The following is a 15,587-nucleotide window of genomic DNA, read 5'->3' as shown; positions in this document are numbered from 1 at the left end:
TTGTGTTATAATTAACATATAATAATACATAACACATCATAATATGTTGTTATCATACAAGGAGGAACTTTGTGAAGCAAAAGAGGAGAAGGAGAATTTTTGTGTCTTGTAGGCTGGTTGAGTAAACATTTGTTCATGCCAAGTGAAATCAGTCTTCAGTCCGAAAATGTGATTGCAATGGTGGAAGTAACCAAGTACAGTAAGCCCCCGTTATATCGCGGTTCACTTATTGCGGTCCCGCTGTCTTGCAGACTTTTTTTGTAAGTGTTATTGCAGTTGTTGCTCTAATTTTTTTACTGTTTGGATAATATTTGTATCTATTACTCTTACTCTCTTGCAATATATTGTGTGTTTAAATGAGTTTGTATAGTTTTAAAGGTGTTCTAAGGTTTTTTTTCTTCTTTAATTCTGTTTGCTCTAGTCGTTGGCAAGGGCAGTCCACTAATTACACTGGAAATGCAAATTTTAGAGCTGGATATCAAGTTCATTTAATGCCAAACACAAACATACAGTAACTCAATATAATAAACAATTCTTCTTTTATTCTTCCTTCTTGAACACCTGCAGACAAACGGCATCTTGACCCGGTTTTTTTTTAAGAAGAATGATGATATCAATGTGTGTAAAAATACATCCTGATCAGCTAACAAATCCTGATGACCAGCAATTAGAAAGCCACCAGGTCCATTTTGTGCCCTTCAATCAAGTGCTACCATCCACGATCGGCTTTCTCCCCTTTCCAGATGCAAACAAGCTTGTCTGTCCACTTCCCAGTTCACCAGTCGAAATGATCATCATTGCATTATTGTCTTAATTACAACCACATTGTGGAGGACTTGTCTGCTCAGTTGTCCTGCCATCGACTGGCAACCAGTCCAGTGTGTACCCTGCCTCTTGCCTGATGTCAGCTGGGATCATCTCCAGCTCACCTGTGAACCCTCATGAGTAAGTGCTATAGAAAATGGATGGACTTTTCAATATAGAGGCATCTTTTCTTTCTTATGGGGCGAGATATGGCTCAAAATTATTTGCACGTGTTTTTCAGATCCACAAATATATCCTCGATAACCCTCGATTTTTAATGTGCATTTATCATTTGTGGCGGCACGGTGGACGACTGGTTAGAGCGTCTGCCTCACAGTTCTGAGGATCGGGGTTCAATCCCCGGCCCCGCCTGTGTGGAGTTTGCGTGTTCTCCCCGTGCCTGCGTGGGTTTTATCTGGTCACTCCGTTTCCTCCCACATCCCAAAAACATGCCCGAATTGGAGACTCTAAATTGCCCGTAGGTGTTACTGTGAGTGTGAATGGTTGTTTGTTTATATGTGCCCTGCGATTGGCTGGCAACCAGTTCAGGGTGTACCCCGCCTCCTGCCCGATGATTGCTGGTATAGGCTCCAGCACGCCCGCGACCCTAGTGAGGAGAAGCGGCTCAGAAAATGGATGGATGGACGTAACGCAGGTTTCAACTTGAGAAGATTCACACGTGTGGGAAGGCCCTCCCTCCTTCTGCTAGACGACAGTGTTGCTGTCTCCATTGATGACTTGACTACAAGATGTCAACTGACTGTGATGACATAGAAATGGCGCCAATTAAAAAGGTTACTGAAGCAATTATTCAGCCACTGACATACGTCTGTCATTCCAAACTGGTCAATGTTTTAATGTTGTGTATTGATAGCATACACTTTGCTGCTGACAAAACGGTAAGCCTCGTGAGTCACATTCTCATGCATTGCCTTTTATGGGAATGACGACCTCCCCAACATAGGTGCCACATAGGCACACGGGGGCGTACCCAAGAGAAGAGAAGTAACCAAAAGGAGACCGACTTAATAAATGCGCAGGATACCACAAAAAATAAATACCACAAATTCAAACTACAGCGGGAAAGGAGAAGACTTGCCAATCAGAGACACCTCGCAAGAAGAAACTCATTCATTCAAACGTGTCACCCTGTGTGTGTTCTCAATCGCTCTGCCGAGGTCAAATGGCATGCAAGGGTTTGCTGACAAGTGGTGCCATGGGAGAACACTTTGTTGGCACCCAGAATAACGTACTACTGTTGTGATGTCATGGTGAATTGTATTATGAATGTACAGAGAGAATAAGCCCGTTTCAACTCAGTGATTATTGTTGGAAAAAAAAAATTGTTCCACGCTGCAGTGCGGTTACATACGAGTGACCCGACTTACGAAATTTTCAAGATACGAGCTGTCGTTACTCTCTTTTAATACTTTGACTTGCGAGCAAAAAATTTATACGAGCGCTGTGTGGTGCCAGTGAACTCAACTCACTTCACAACATGCAGCAGTTAGGCAGAGAGTGAACAATTCATGAAAAAAAAATAACAGCTTTAAGCTGTTTACCGCCTCTTCGAGTTTAAGTTTACTGTCAACCTAAACAAAAAAGGGAAACATTGTACAACCCCAATTCCAATGAAGTTGGGACGTTGTGTTAAACATAAATAAAAACAGAATACATGTATTTGCAAATCATCCATCCATTTTCTGAGCCGCTTCTCCTCACAAGGGTCGCAGGTGTGCTGGAGCCTATCCCAGCTATCATCGGGTAGGAGGCGGGGTACTCCCTGAAGTGGTTGCCAGCCAATCGCAGGGCACAAACAACCATTCGCACTCACAGTCACACCTAGGGACAATTTAGAGTCTCCAATGAATGCATGTTTTTGGGATGTGGGAGGAAACCGGAGTGCCCGGAGAAAAACCACACAGGTACGGGGAGAACATGCAAACTCCAAACAGGCGGGGCCAGGGATTGAACCCAAGTCCTCAGAACTGTGAGGCTGACGCTCTAATCAGTCGTCACCGTGCCGACATTTGCAAATCATGTTCAACCTACATTTAATTGAATACACTACAAAGACAAGTATTTTATGTTCAAACTGATAAACGTGATTGTTTTTCGCAAATAATCATTAACTTAGAATTTTATGGCGGCAACACGTTCCAAAAAAGCTGGGACAGGTGGCAAAAAAGCCCTGTTTGGAAAATCCCACAGGTGAACAGGCGAATTGGGAACAGGTGGGTGCCATGATTGGGGATAAAAGGAGCTTCCCTGAATTGCTCAGTTATTCACAAGCAAAGCTGTGAACAAGTGCGTGAGAAAATAGTCGAACAATTTAAGGACAATGTTCATTCAACGTACAATTGCACGGAATTTAGGGATTTCATCATCTATGGTCCATAATATCATCAAAAGGTTCAGAGAATCTGGAGAAATCACTGCATGTAAGCGGCAAGGCCAAAAACCAACATTGAATGCCCGTGACCGTCGATATCCCTCAGGCGGCACTGCATCAAAAACCGACATCAATGTGTAAAGGATATCACTACGTGGGCTCAGGACCACTTCAGAAAGCCAATGTCAGTATATACAGCCCTATGGGGGGCACAAGTCAGTGCAAACTGTAGGCCGGTCCCAAGCCCGGATAAATGCAGAGGGTTGCGTCAGGAAGGGCATCCGGCTTAAAACCTTGCCAAACAAATATGAGCGTTCATCCAAAGAATTCCATACCGGATCGGTCGTGGCCCGGGTTAACAACGTCCGCCACCGGCGCCGTCAACCTGCAGGGCGCTGTTGGAAATTCAGCTACTGTGGGTCGAAGTCGAAGTCAAAGAAGAAGAAGAAGAAGAGGTGGAAAGCGGGTTCTTCGGCAGAAAGAGAAGAGGAAAACACAGAGCCTAGAACTGAATGTGGGGACTTTGAATGTTGGGACTATGACAGGAAAATCTCGGGAGTTGGTTGACATGATGATTAGGAGAAAGGTTGATATATTGTGTGTCCAGGAGACCAGGTGGAAAGGCAGTAAGGCTAGAAGTTTAGGGGCAGGGTTTAAATTATTTTACCATGGTGTAGATGGGAAGAGAAATGGAGTCGGGGTTATTTTAAAAGAAGAGTTGGCTAAGAATGTCTTGGAGGTGAAAAGAGTATCAGATCGAGTGATGAGGCTGAAATTTGAAATTGAGGGTGTTATGTGTAATGTGATTAGTGGCTATGCCCCACAGGTAGGATGTGACCTAGAGGTGAAAGAGAAATTCTGGAAGGAGCTAGATGATGTAGTTCTGAGCATCCCAGACAGAGAGAGAGTCGTAATTGGTGCAGATTGTAATGGACATGTTGGTGAAGGTAATGAGGGTGATGAAGAAGTGATGGGTAAGTACGGTATCCAGGAAAGGAACTTGGAAGGACAGATGGTGGTAGACTTTGCAACAAGGATGCAAATGACTGTAGTGAACACTTTTTTCCAGAAGAGGCACGAACATAGGGTGACCAACAAGAGCGGAGGTAGAAGCACACAGGTGGATTACATCTTGTGCAGACGATGTAATCTGAAGGAGGTTACCAACTGTAAGGTAGTGGTAGGGGAGAGTGTGGCTAGACAGCATAGGATGGTGGTGTGTAAGATGACTCTGGTGGTGGGGAGGAAAATTAGGAAGACAAAGGCAGAGAAGAGAACCATGTGGTGGAAGCTGAGACAGGACGAGTGTTGTGCAGCTTTTCGGGAAGAGGTGATACAGGCTCTCGGTGGACGGGAAGAGCTTCCAGAAGACTGGACCACTGCAGCCAAGGTGATCAGAGAAGCAGGCAGGAGAGTACTTGGTGTATCTTCTGGCAGGAAAGAAGAGAAGGAGACTTGGTGGTGGAACCTCACAGTACAGGAAATCATACAAGGAAAACGGTTAGCTAAGAAGAAGTGGGACACTGAGAGGACCGAGGAGAGGCGAAAGGAATACATTGAGATGCGACACAGGGCAAAGGTAGAGGTGGCAAAGGCAAAACAAGAGGCATATGATGACATGTATGGCAGGTTGGACACTAAAGAAGGAGAAAAGGATCTATACAGGCTGGCCAGACAGAGGGATAGAGATGGGAAGGATGTGCAGCAGGTTAGGGTGATTAAGGATAGAGATGCAAATATGTTGACTGGTGCCAGCAGTGTGCTAGGTAGATGGAAAGAATACTTCGAGGAGTTGATGAATGAGGAAAATGATAGAGAAGGGAGAGTAGAAGAGGCAAGTGTGGTGGACCAGGAAGTGGCAATGATTAGTAAGGGGGAAGTTAGAAAGGCATTAAAGAGAATGAAAAATGGAAAGGCAGTTGGTCCTGATGACATTCCTGTGGAGGTATGGAAGCATCTAGGAGAGGTGGCTGTGGAGTTTTTGACCAGCTTGTTCAATAGAATTCTAGCGCGTGAGAAGATGCCTGAGGAATGGAGGAAAAGTGTACTGGTGCCCATTTTTAAGAACAAAGGTGATGTGCAGAGCTGTGGCAACTATAGAGGAATAAAGTTGATGAGCCACACAATGAAGTTATGGGAAAGAGTAGTGGAGGCTAGACTCAGGACAGAAGTGAGTATTTGCGAGCAACAGTATGGTTTCATGCCTAGAAAGAGTACCACAGATGCATTATTTGCCTTGAGGATGTTGATGGAAAAGTACAGAGAAGGTCAGAAGGAGCTACATTGTGTCTTTGTAGATCTAGAGAAAGCCTATGACAGAGTACCCAGAGAGGAACTGTGGTACTGCATGCGGAAGTCTGGAGTGGCAGAGAAGTATGTTAGAATAATACAGGACATGTACGAGGGCAGCAGAACAGCGGTGAGGTGTGCTGTCGGTGTGACAGAAGAATTTAAGGTGGACGTGGGACTGCATCAGGGATCAGCCCTGAGCCCCTTCCTTTTTGCAGTGGTGATGGATAGGCTGACAGATGAGGTTAGACTGGAATCCCCGTGGACCATGATGTTTGCAGATGACATTGTGATCTGCAGTGAAAGCAGGGAGCACCTGGAGGAACAGTTAGAAAGATGGAGGCATGCACTGGAAAGAAGAGGAATGAAGATTGGCCGAAGTAAAACAGAATATATGTGCATGAATGAGAGGGGTGGTGGGGGAAGAATGAGGCTACAGGGAGAAGAGATGGCAAGGGTAGAGGACTTTAAATACTTGGGGTCAACCGTCCAGAGCAATGGTGAGTGTGGTCAGGAAGTGAAGAAACGGGTCCAAGCAGATTGGAACGGGTGGAGGAAGGTGTCAGGTGTGTTATGTGACAGAAGAGTCTCTGCTAGGATGAAGGGCAAAGTTTATAAAACAGTGGTGAGGCCAGCCATGATGTATGGATTAGAGACAGTGGCACTGAAGAGAAAACAGGAAGCAGAGCTGGAGGTGGCGGAAATGAAGATGTTGAGGTTCGCTCTCGGAGTGACCAGGTTGGATAAAATTAGAAATGAGCTCATCAGAGGGACAGCCAAGGTTCGATGTTTTGGAGACAAAGTTAGAGAGAGCAGACTTCAATGGTTTGGACACGTCCAGAGGAGAGAGAGTGAGTATATTGGTAGAAGGATGATGAGGATGGAGCTGCCAGGCAAGAGAGCTAGAGGAAGACCAAAGAGAAGGTTGATGGATGTCGTGAGGGAAGACATGTTAGCAGTTGGTGTTCGAGAGGAGGATGCAGGAGATAGGCTCTCATGGAAAAGGATGACGCGCTGTGGCGACCCCTAACGGGACAAGCCAAAAGGAAAAGAAGAAGATTTCTCTTAAACCCGAATGGGTGGACTCTAAATTTCCCGTAGACTTGAATGTGAGTGTGAATGGTTGTTTGTTTCTACGAGCCCTGCGTTTGGCTGCCGACCGGTTCAGGGTGTACCCCGCCTCCCGCCCGAAGATAGCTGGGATAGGCTTGAGCAGCCCCCGACCCTCGTGAGGAAAAGCGGTAAAGACAATGGATGGATGGAGGGAGGTTTATATGTTTCTGGGTGTTAATGACCTCACTTTCAACTTATTTTATCCTCTCTCGATGCCGCTGTGCATTATTGGTATCCATTTACTGTCTCAATTTAAACTGAAATTCTCAAATAGGAAGCATATTTGTTCATGTCTTAGCACACAGTAGCGTTTCATCTAGCGTATGTTCCGGCTTGCCCGTTGTGTGTATGGTTGTTCACATGCTCATGATGACACCGTCGCTTGACATAGCGTGCGGGTGAATGACTTGCGTGCTTGCGCCGAGTCCAATTCATACTTACCTGGCAGGGGAGATGCCATGATCAAGAAGATGCTTCACCAAGGGTGAGTCTAAGCCATTGCACTCAGATTGTGCTAACCCCTGCGAATTCCCCAAATGTGGGAATCTCGACTGCATAGTTCCTGGGAGTGGGGTTCCTGGTTTGCGCTCTCCCCTGGTCATTGGTTGAAAATAATGAGGATGTTGCTCATTGTAAAACAGACAAATCTCATAAATGTTTCTGACAACATATTTTCCTTCAGCATCCATTAGCAATCCTCTCTGAATTTATCCCTACTAAACGGAGCGCCCCGCCAAGCCCTTTCCCGCTTTACAACGTCCTTGTCATCTCGCCAGTATATTAAACTGTCTGTCTATCTCTTCGGCACGACATTCAAGTAATTCTATAACCCCCAACTATCGCTTTTCCAAAAACTCCTTTCTATGTCCGGTCACATCCCTACCTCCGTTGAACACATTTGGCTGCTACCGCCGTCCGCACACACAATAAAATCCCGCACTTTTTATGCCATACATTCAACTCCGCGTGCAGCCCGAAGTGGGCCAGAACCGCCTCGATTTGCAGCGGTCCTCTTCGCTCAAGTTTGAACGGCGCCTGTATCCATCCCGTGAAGCGTTTATGCCAACAAAAACATCCGGGGTCGTGTCTCGCCTGCTTCCCCGGGAACACTGGCCAGCTCTTTTTGACCCGGAAATAGAACAGCACGATGCAATTCTGACGTATTCACGGCCGCCCGGCATCCGCGTTGTATATATATATCTATATTAATTTATCATACCTTACTTGTATTTTTTATAACGATAATGGTTACCCTTTTAGAGCGCTTTATAGCTGTTTACATAGATATTTTTTATAATTATATTTATTATAGTTCTAGGGTTTTCTTCATATTGTGAACACAATTCATAAGTCGTATCACACAGAGTATCCGTATCACACACAATTAGTTCCACGGGGCTTCTTCTAGAACTACTATGAAGTCTCTTTCGTTCCCAAATAGAGCTCACCTCGTCCGTTCCTTAATTTGCTCACACTGGAATGACGTTTTAGCCTCAGGTTAGCATAACCAAACCGACAGGAGTCGAACCTTCGAAATTGTGTTATGCGGTCTGCACCCCACTTTGGCCCCGCCGTATACGTGGGCGTGTTTCCTCATCTTCCCACCAAGAACGTCGTGTGATGACTTACTCCAATTCCCGCGTCTGCCTAGCTTTTGGCGGCCTCTCATGGCCCGCCGACGTCACTTCTCTCAGACTACGCTTGCACACTCATTCTGCTAAATAGTAACCTGGCCAGGTTGTGTTCAATCGGTACTTAACGACGATGGGCTATGTTACTCACCTGGTGCCGTGCCTTGCTAATTTACGACATCCGCGTGAACGCATCCGTTCTGAAGCTAAGCGCACGTCCCAAATCGAGCATTCTACTGTTAACACTTTCAAACTTCTTTTGACATCACTGCGTGTCTAAATCAGTCATTGTAGAAGGGCCTTCCCCTTCGTGGGTCCAAATACCAGTAAAAACAACAAAATTTAGACGAAGCCTTCAAACCCCCGCCGACACTGAAGCACAGGGACGTGCCCACTTGTCGATTTCAGTACAGCACAAAAGCCACTCGCGTCAGCGGCGCTCAGCCGCCAGATTCAAACAGTGAGAAAAGACTCACCTTTCTTTTTTAGCCGGCATGAAATCTGAAGTGGCCCAGCGTCGCTGCCGCAAAGAATCCTGTTCGTGACGCCATTATGTGGTTCATTTCGTTCGCCTGTGCTTCCGAGCCGTTGGTTTCCCGGGAGAACGCCGACTTCCGTCTGGCATGGGGCGAATGAAGACTTCGAGACACTTGGCGTTTGGGCTAATTCGATTTCTTGAACAAGCCTTAGTGTCATAGCAGCTGCTACATTCCCAGAACGACGAAAAAGCCCCCAAAAACCCCGGGATCTCAGTTTATCAAGGTTCTAATTCTCTGGGCGTGGAATTAGCCCCCTCCCTGGTTGCATCCGGAAGGATGCTGCTCCTCATGACCATATTTGGAATTGCACTCCCCTGCGGGTGTCTCTTTACTCTGTCAATTTCCCCCCTTCTTGGGGCCCTTGGTTGCGATAATGAAAACCAGTCCTCTCTGATGACCTGACCCCGGTTGTAAATACCAGGTCAGGTTTCGGGCAAAGACTAGCCGGAAACCCCACTATCCATATAACTGATTTAAGGATGTCCTGGGATTTAGACGTACTAAGAAAAGATAGTTTGAGTGAATACAGATCTCCCACCATTTGTCCTTCCCAAAGGAACTCTGATTGTGTTACTAGAATCAGAATCAGAATCATCTTTATTTGCCAAGTATGTCCAAAACACACAAGGAATTTGTCTCCGGTAGTTGGAGCCGCTCTAGTACAACAGACAGTCAATTTACAGAACACTTTGGAGACATAAAGACATTGACAAAAAACAACAATTGTGCAAAAAGATGCAGAGTCCTCAGTTCGAATGGCTAATATCGCAATAGTCCGGTGCAATGACCATTGTGCAAAGGGCACTGAGACTTCAAGGAGTGGATGCGGTTTAAAGTGACGAGTAGTGCGATAATCTGGGACAATGTTGGTTGTGCAAAAGTTACAGATGCTCCTCAATCAGTGTGCAAATGGAGCAGATGCTACTCTGGCATGAGTGGCCAGTATATGCAAATAGTGCAGCACGGCGAGACAACTACAGCGAGTGCACGAGTAATACATCATTGGCCCCACAGAAATGTGACAACGAACTCAAGTCAAAAAAATTGCCAGCTTGTTGTAATGGAATTATAAGTTAGCTGTTTAAGAAGTTGATCGCAAGAGGGAAGAAGCTGTTGGAATGTCTACTAGTTCTAGTTTGCATTGATCGGTAGCGCCTACCTGAGGGAAGGAGCTGGAAGAGCTGGTGACCAGGGTGGGGAGGGTCCGAGAGGATTTTGCACGCCCTTGTCTTAGTTCTGGCAGCGTGCAAGTCCTCAAGGGTGGGTAGGGGGGTACCGACAATCCTTTCAGCAGTTTTGATTGTCCGTTGCAGTCGGAGTTTGTCCTTTTTTGTAGCAGCGCCAAACCAGACCGTGATGGAAGAACACAGGACTGATTCGATGACCGCTGTGTAGAACTGTCTCAGCAGCTCCGGTGGCAGGCCGTGCTTTCTCAGAAGCCGCAGGAAGTACATCCTCTGCTGGGCCTTTTTGAGGACGGAGTTAATGTTGGTCGCCCACTTCAGGTCCTGGGAGATTGTAATTCCCAGGAACTTGAAGGTCTCGACGGTTGACACAAGGCAGCTGGACAACGTGAGGGGCAGCTGTGGCGAAGGATGCCTCCTGAAGTCCACGATCATCTCTACAGTCTTGAGCGTGTTCAGCTCCAGGTTGTGTCGGCCGCTCCGCTTCCTGTCGATATGCAGACTCGCCGCCGTCCTTGAAGAGGGCGATGACAGTGGTGTCATCTGCAAACTTCAGGAGTTTGACAGCCGGGTTCGCTGAGGTGCAGTCGTTCGTGTAGAGAGAGAAGAGCAGCGGAGAGAGGACACAACCTTGGGGCGCCCCAGTGCTGATGCTGCTTTGTTGTTGTTGTTGTTGTTAGGCAGTGTCGGGGGACACTACCTCCAGCCATTCGCTCCAGATATTGAGTGCCTCTTTAGGGGATGTCAAGAGGTCTTTGTGTGTCCAGCCATCTGGGTAGAGGGCAGTCATAGCTGGACATTTCGTCAGGACGTGTTCTGCCGTCTCAGCGTCGCCCGTGCCGCATAGCCGACATTCTTCCGACTCCGTCATCCCCATCTTCTTCCTCCAGTAGCGCAGCTCCGGATGGTGTCCGCTTCGGAGGCGACTGATCGTTACTTGTTCCTGCCGGTTCAAGTTTTGATCTCTGGGGAAGATCGTGTTGCCTTCGTTGTCAGCGTAGAGGTTCTTTCGTTTGTCGGCGTGGATGCGGTGGCTTCGTGTCGCTCGCCGGATGGCAGCTTTTGCTGTCGCGAAGTGTCGTGGTGCACCGCCTTGTTCCATGCCGCCTCCTGCAGCGGCTAGTTGGTCGGCTCTTTCATTGCCCGGGACACCGCAATGGCTTGGGACCCATAGAACTTCCACCGCCACTTGTTTATCTTCGAGGGTAGTCAGGAGTTCTCTGATTGAGGCCTCGGTGGTGGTTTTCAATTTGAACTCATGTTCCATGGTTTGCAGCCTCTGATGGGAGGAGAGGCTGTCTGTCACCAAGCGGATTGGGGTCCCTGGCTCACACCTTTCGGTGGCCATCTTTAGCGCCGCTTCGATCGCAATCATCTCAGCTTGGAAGGAGGAGGTCCAGCTTCCAGCTGGTAGGCTTTGCTCCCACGTTTCCCCTGATTCCCTGTGAATCATCAGGACTCCGGCACCTCCGGCAGTATTACCAGTTCGCGCCGAGCCGTCAGTGAAGCAGGTCAGTTGGAAGACGTCTGCATCTTTGTTGAGAGCGCTGACGGTGGCTGCGTAGTTGTCTTCGGGTTGCTGGTATCTGCCTTCAGCCGCTTTGGCAAAGGTCATGGCGGTGATCTCTTCCCATGGTGCTCTCAGTTGGGGAAAAGGGTCCTGGTCACCCTGTGCATTGACAAACACCGTCGCCCATCTGTCGCGTGCGTGGTCGCGCCAGTCGGTCTTCTTAGTTCGCCTTGTCGGGTGCCTCCCCGCCACCAGTCGTCGCGGGTTGTCGTCTGGAACGCGTAGAGACTTGTCGTATGCGTAGATTGCTAGCTGAGTGGCTCGTGTTTTGATAGACGGCAGATCACTCTCAATGAGGACTGCATCAGATGGCGTCGTCTTCAGAAGGCCAGTTATGGCTCGAGCAGCATATCTTTGCGAGGCTTCAAGTTTCTCCAGATTGGTGGGGTATATCCAGGGAATCCAGGCTGGCGCCGCGTATTCTGCTACCGTTCTGGCTGTGGCAATGTAGGTGTTCCGAAGGGTTGCCTTGTCATAGCCCCAGTCAGTGTGTGCTAGTTTGCGGATTGCCCGAGCTCTGGTCGCCATTTTGCGCGCGACTGTTTCGGTGTGTTTGATGAAGGTCAGTTGACGATCATAGGTGACTCCGAGGAACGTGGGTGTTGGATTGTGGTGCATCGGTTGTTGGAGGATGCTCAGCGTAGGCTGCCACTTCGCCTCGTGTGAGTTTGTGGAGAAGAAAGTACACTCACACTTGGATGCATTTAAGGTAAGTTTCCACCTCTTGCTCCACCCGACAATGGCATCTACCGCAGTTTGAAGTTGTTCTTGGGCAGTCTCCAGTTGCGGCGCTTGGGTGTAACATGCCACGTCATCTGCAAAGAGGCTGCTGTGTACGCCACTGGGCAGGGTCTTCGTGAGGTCATTCACGTATATCAAGAAGAGTATTGGCGAAATGACCGACCCTTGTGGTACCCCCTGGCGAAAGATCCCAATCTTACTTCTCTGTCCGCCGAATGTAACAAAGTTGACTCGGTTGGATAGCCAACTCTGCACCCACCTGACAACGGTGTGCGGTAGCCCCACTTGGATCATTTTCCAGAGTAGAGCATCCCGCCAAACCTTGTCGTATGCCTTGCTGAAATCGAACAGCGCCAGCATCGTTCTTTGCATCGGCTTGGCCTGGAAACCGTCGCTGATCGTTTGTGAAAGTCGTAGGAGTTGGTCTTCAGTGCTCCTTTGCGGCCGGAAACCGGATTGCTCTGGTGTCAGGAGCCCTTCTCTTTCCAGGTGGTAGATCAATCTGTTGGTCACCATACGTTCCATAACCTTTCCCATTACTGAGGTTAGGCTGATTGGTCTGTACGATGACACGGCCTGCGGGTCTTTCCCCCGTTTGAGGATTGGTCGGATGTCCGCCGTTCTCCAGGCCTGCGGGGTGTTGGACTCTGACCACGACTTATTGAAGGTTTGGAGGAGAATGCTTGACGCTGTGGGTCCAAGATGGTGGAGGAATTTGGGGTGGATCTGGTCCGGGCCCGGTGATTTGGACGGATTCAGCATCGCTATTGCAGTGTGCAGTTCCTTCATCGTCAGGGCTGCGCTCAAGACATTTTCTGCAGTTGGCTTCCGGAGCTCGATGTTGGTTGCTCTTTTCGCCCATCTGTCTTCCTTTCGGATGTCGAGCTTGCTAGCGGCCTGGTACGCGGCTTTGAAGGCATTTGCTTTGCTCAGAGCCGAGATCCGGGGTTGCCCGTCAACCATAAGGATCTTGTCTTTCGACTCCCCCTGTCCCTCTTCCAGCTTTCGAAGTAGGCTCCACATGTCTGCTGTCCCCTTTGCCTCCAGGACTTTGCGTTTCCAGATTCCTAGTTTCCTTTCGCGTATTTTCACTGCGACATCGTTTTCGGCTTGGTGGTATTCATCAGCATGGAGATGCCGGTCTTGTTTCAGGGCGTCGCGGCGACGGATTGCTCCATCTACTTCGGCTCCCATCCATGGTCCACCGCCTTGTCCAACCTTCTTCAGGCCGATGTTAGCATACGCCGCCTCCAGGATGGCTGTTTCCAGCCGCTGTGCGTCTTGTTTGACAGTGGTGTGCTCGGGGTAGTTCTTTAGTTTCTCCTCAATTGCGTCTGTGAATCCTGTCCAGTTTGCTCCTTTCCAGTTCCACACTAGTCGGCCCTCTCGCACTCTGGCCGGCACTGAGTGAGTTACTGTCAGGAGGATGGGGAGGTGGTCGGAGGCGAGTGTCTCAAGGGTTGTCCAGGAGAAATGTTGTTGGCGCGCTTCAGGGACGATGGTGATGTCTGGGGCTGATTTGCTGCCGTTCCCAGGGTCCACCCTTGTGTGCTGATGCTGCGTGTGGATGAGGTGGCCTCCCCCAGCCTGACCTGCTGTGTCCTGCCCGTCAGAAAGCTGTAAATCCACTGGCAGATGGCAGGTGAGACGCTGAGCTGGAGAAGCTTGGATGAAAAGGAGTTCAGGGATGATGGTGTTGAACGCTGAGCTGAAGTCCACGAACAGGATCCTCGCGTAGGTCCCTGCACTGTCGAGGTGTTCTAGGATGAAGTGCAGTCCCATGTTGACTGCATCATCCGCAGATCTGTTCGCTTGGTAGGCAAACTGCAGGGGGTCCAGCAGGGGACCTGTGACACTCTTGAGGTGGTCCAGCACAAGACGTTCAAAGGACTTCATGACCACAGATGTCAAAGCGACAGGCCTGTAGTCATTCAGACCCGAGATTGCAGGTTTCTTGGGGACTGGGATGATGGTGGAGCGTTTGAAACAGGATGGAACTTCGCACATTTCCAGTGATCTGTTGAAGATCTGAGTGAAGACTGGCGCGAGCTGGTCCGCGCAGACTTTGAGGCAGGATGGGGACACGTGGTCCGGGCCTGCCGCTTTGTTAATCTTTTGTTGTTTGAAGATGCGTCTCACATCCTGTTCATGGATGGTTAACGCAGAGGTCAGAGGTGTGATTGTGGTCGCGGGTGCGGCCGGGTTGGTGTGTGGTGTGAAAGTGTCCTTTTCAAATCTGCAGCAGAAGGTATTCAAGTCGTTGGCTAGTGTGCTATTGTTCTCAGCTTGGGGGGATCGTCGCTTGTAATTAGTCAGCGACTGGAATGCATGCCCGACTGATTTAGAGTCGTTTGCGCTAAACTGTCTTTCCAACTTTGCTGTATAGATCCTCTTTGCAATGTTAATTTCTTTGGTCAGCTGGTTTCTAGCTGGATTATACAGGGCCCTGTCCCCGCTCTGATATGCGTCCTCCTTAGCTTGGCGAAGCTGCTTAAGTTTAGCAGTGAACCACGGCTTATTGTTGTTGAATGTGCGAAATGATTTTGTTGGTACACAGACCTCTTCACAGAAACTGATATAGGATGTGACAGTGTCCGTGTATCCATCCAGGCTGCCAGCTGAATTTTCAAAGACACTCCAGTCTGTGCAGTCTAAGCAGCTTTGAAGTTCCATCTTGGCTTCATTTGTCCACTTTTTGACTGTTTTCACTGTAGGCTTCGCACATTTAAGTTCTTGCCTGTACGTCGGTATTAAGTGAATTAAGCAGTGATCAGACGAGCCCAAGGCTGCACGAGGTATAGCACGGTATGCGTTTTTTACCGTGGTGTAGCAGTGGTCTAAAGTATTATTTTCCCTGGTAGGACAGTCGATGTGCTGCTTGTATTTAGGGAGTTCGTGGTTGAGTTTAGCTTTGTTAAAGTCCCCGAGAATAATGAGGGGTGAGTCGGGGTGTTTTTTTTCAATTTCGTTGACTTGATCGGCGAGCGTTAGCAATGCGGCGTTCGTGTTAGCTTGAGGCGGAATATAGACGCCAGCGAGAATGAATGATGCGAACTCACGTGGGGAGTAGAATGGTTTACAGTTTAAGAATAGCGACTCCAAATGCGGGCTGCAGTGTGTGCTGAGCACCGTGACGTCCGTACACCATTTTTCGTTGATATAGAGGCATATCCCGCCGCCCTTTGTTTTCCCCGATGATTCCATGTCGCGGTCCGCTCGATGAATGTGGAAACCGGGAAGCATAACGGTGCCATCGGGTACAGCGTCGCTGAGCCAGGTCTCCGTGAAGCACATGGCCGCGGAACGTCCGAAGTCTTTACTGGT

The 15,587-nt window shown here is 48.7% G+C and overlaps 1 non-coding gene across 1 annotated transcript; it reads left to right on the top strand.

Moving 5' to 3' along the window:
- The first annotated feature begins 7,031 nt into the window (after positions 1-7,031).
- Positions 7,032-7,195, top strand: LOC133471557 (U1 spliceosomal RNA). Its single transcript, XR_009786256.1, has one exon. It is a non-coding gene; the product is annotated as a U1 spliceosomal RNA (small nuclear RNA).
- The last annotated feature ends 8,392 nt before the right edge of the window (positions 7,196-15,587 follow it).

This window comes from Phyllopteryx taeniolatus, chromosome 21 (assembly GCF_024500385.1).
Source record: "Phyllopteryx taeniolatus isolate TA_2022b chromosome 21, UOR_Ptae_1.2, whole genome shotgun sequence".
Classification (NCBI taxonomy): domain Eukaryota; kingdom Metazoa; phylum Chordata; class Actinopteri; order Syngnathiformes; family Syngnathidae; genus Phyllopteryx; species Phyllopteryx taeniolatus.
This window is presented reverse-complemented; position numbering and strand designations above follow the sequence as displayed.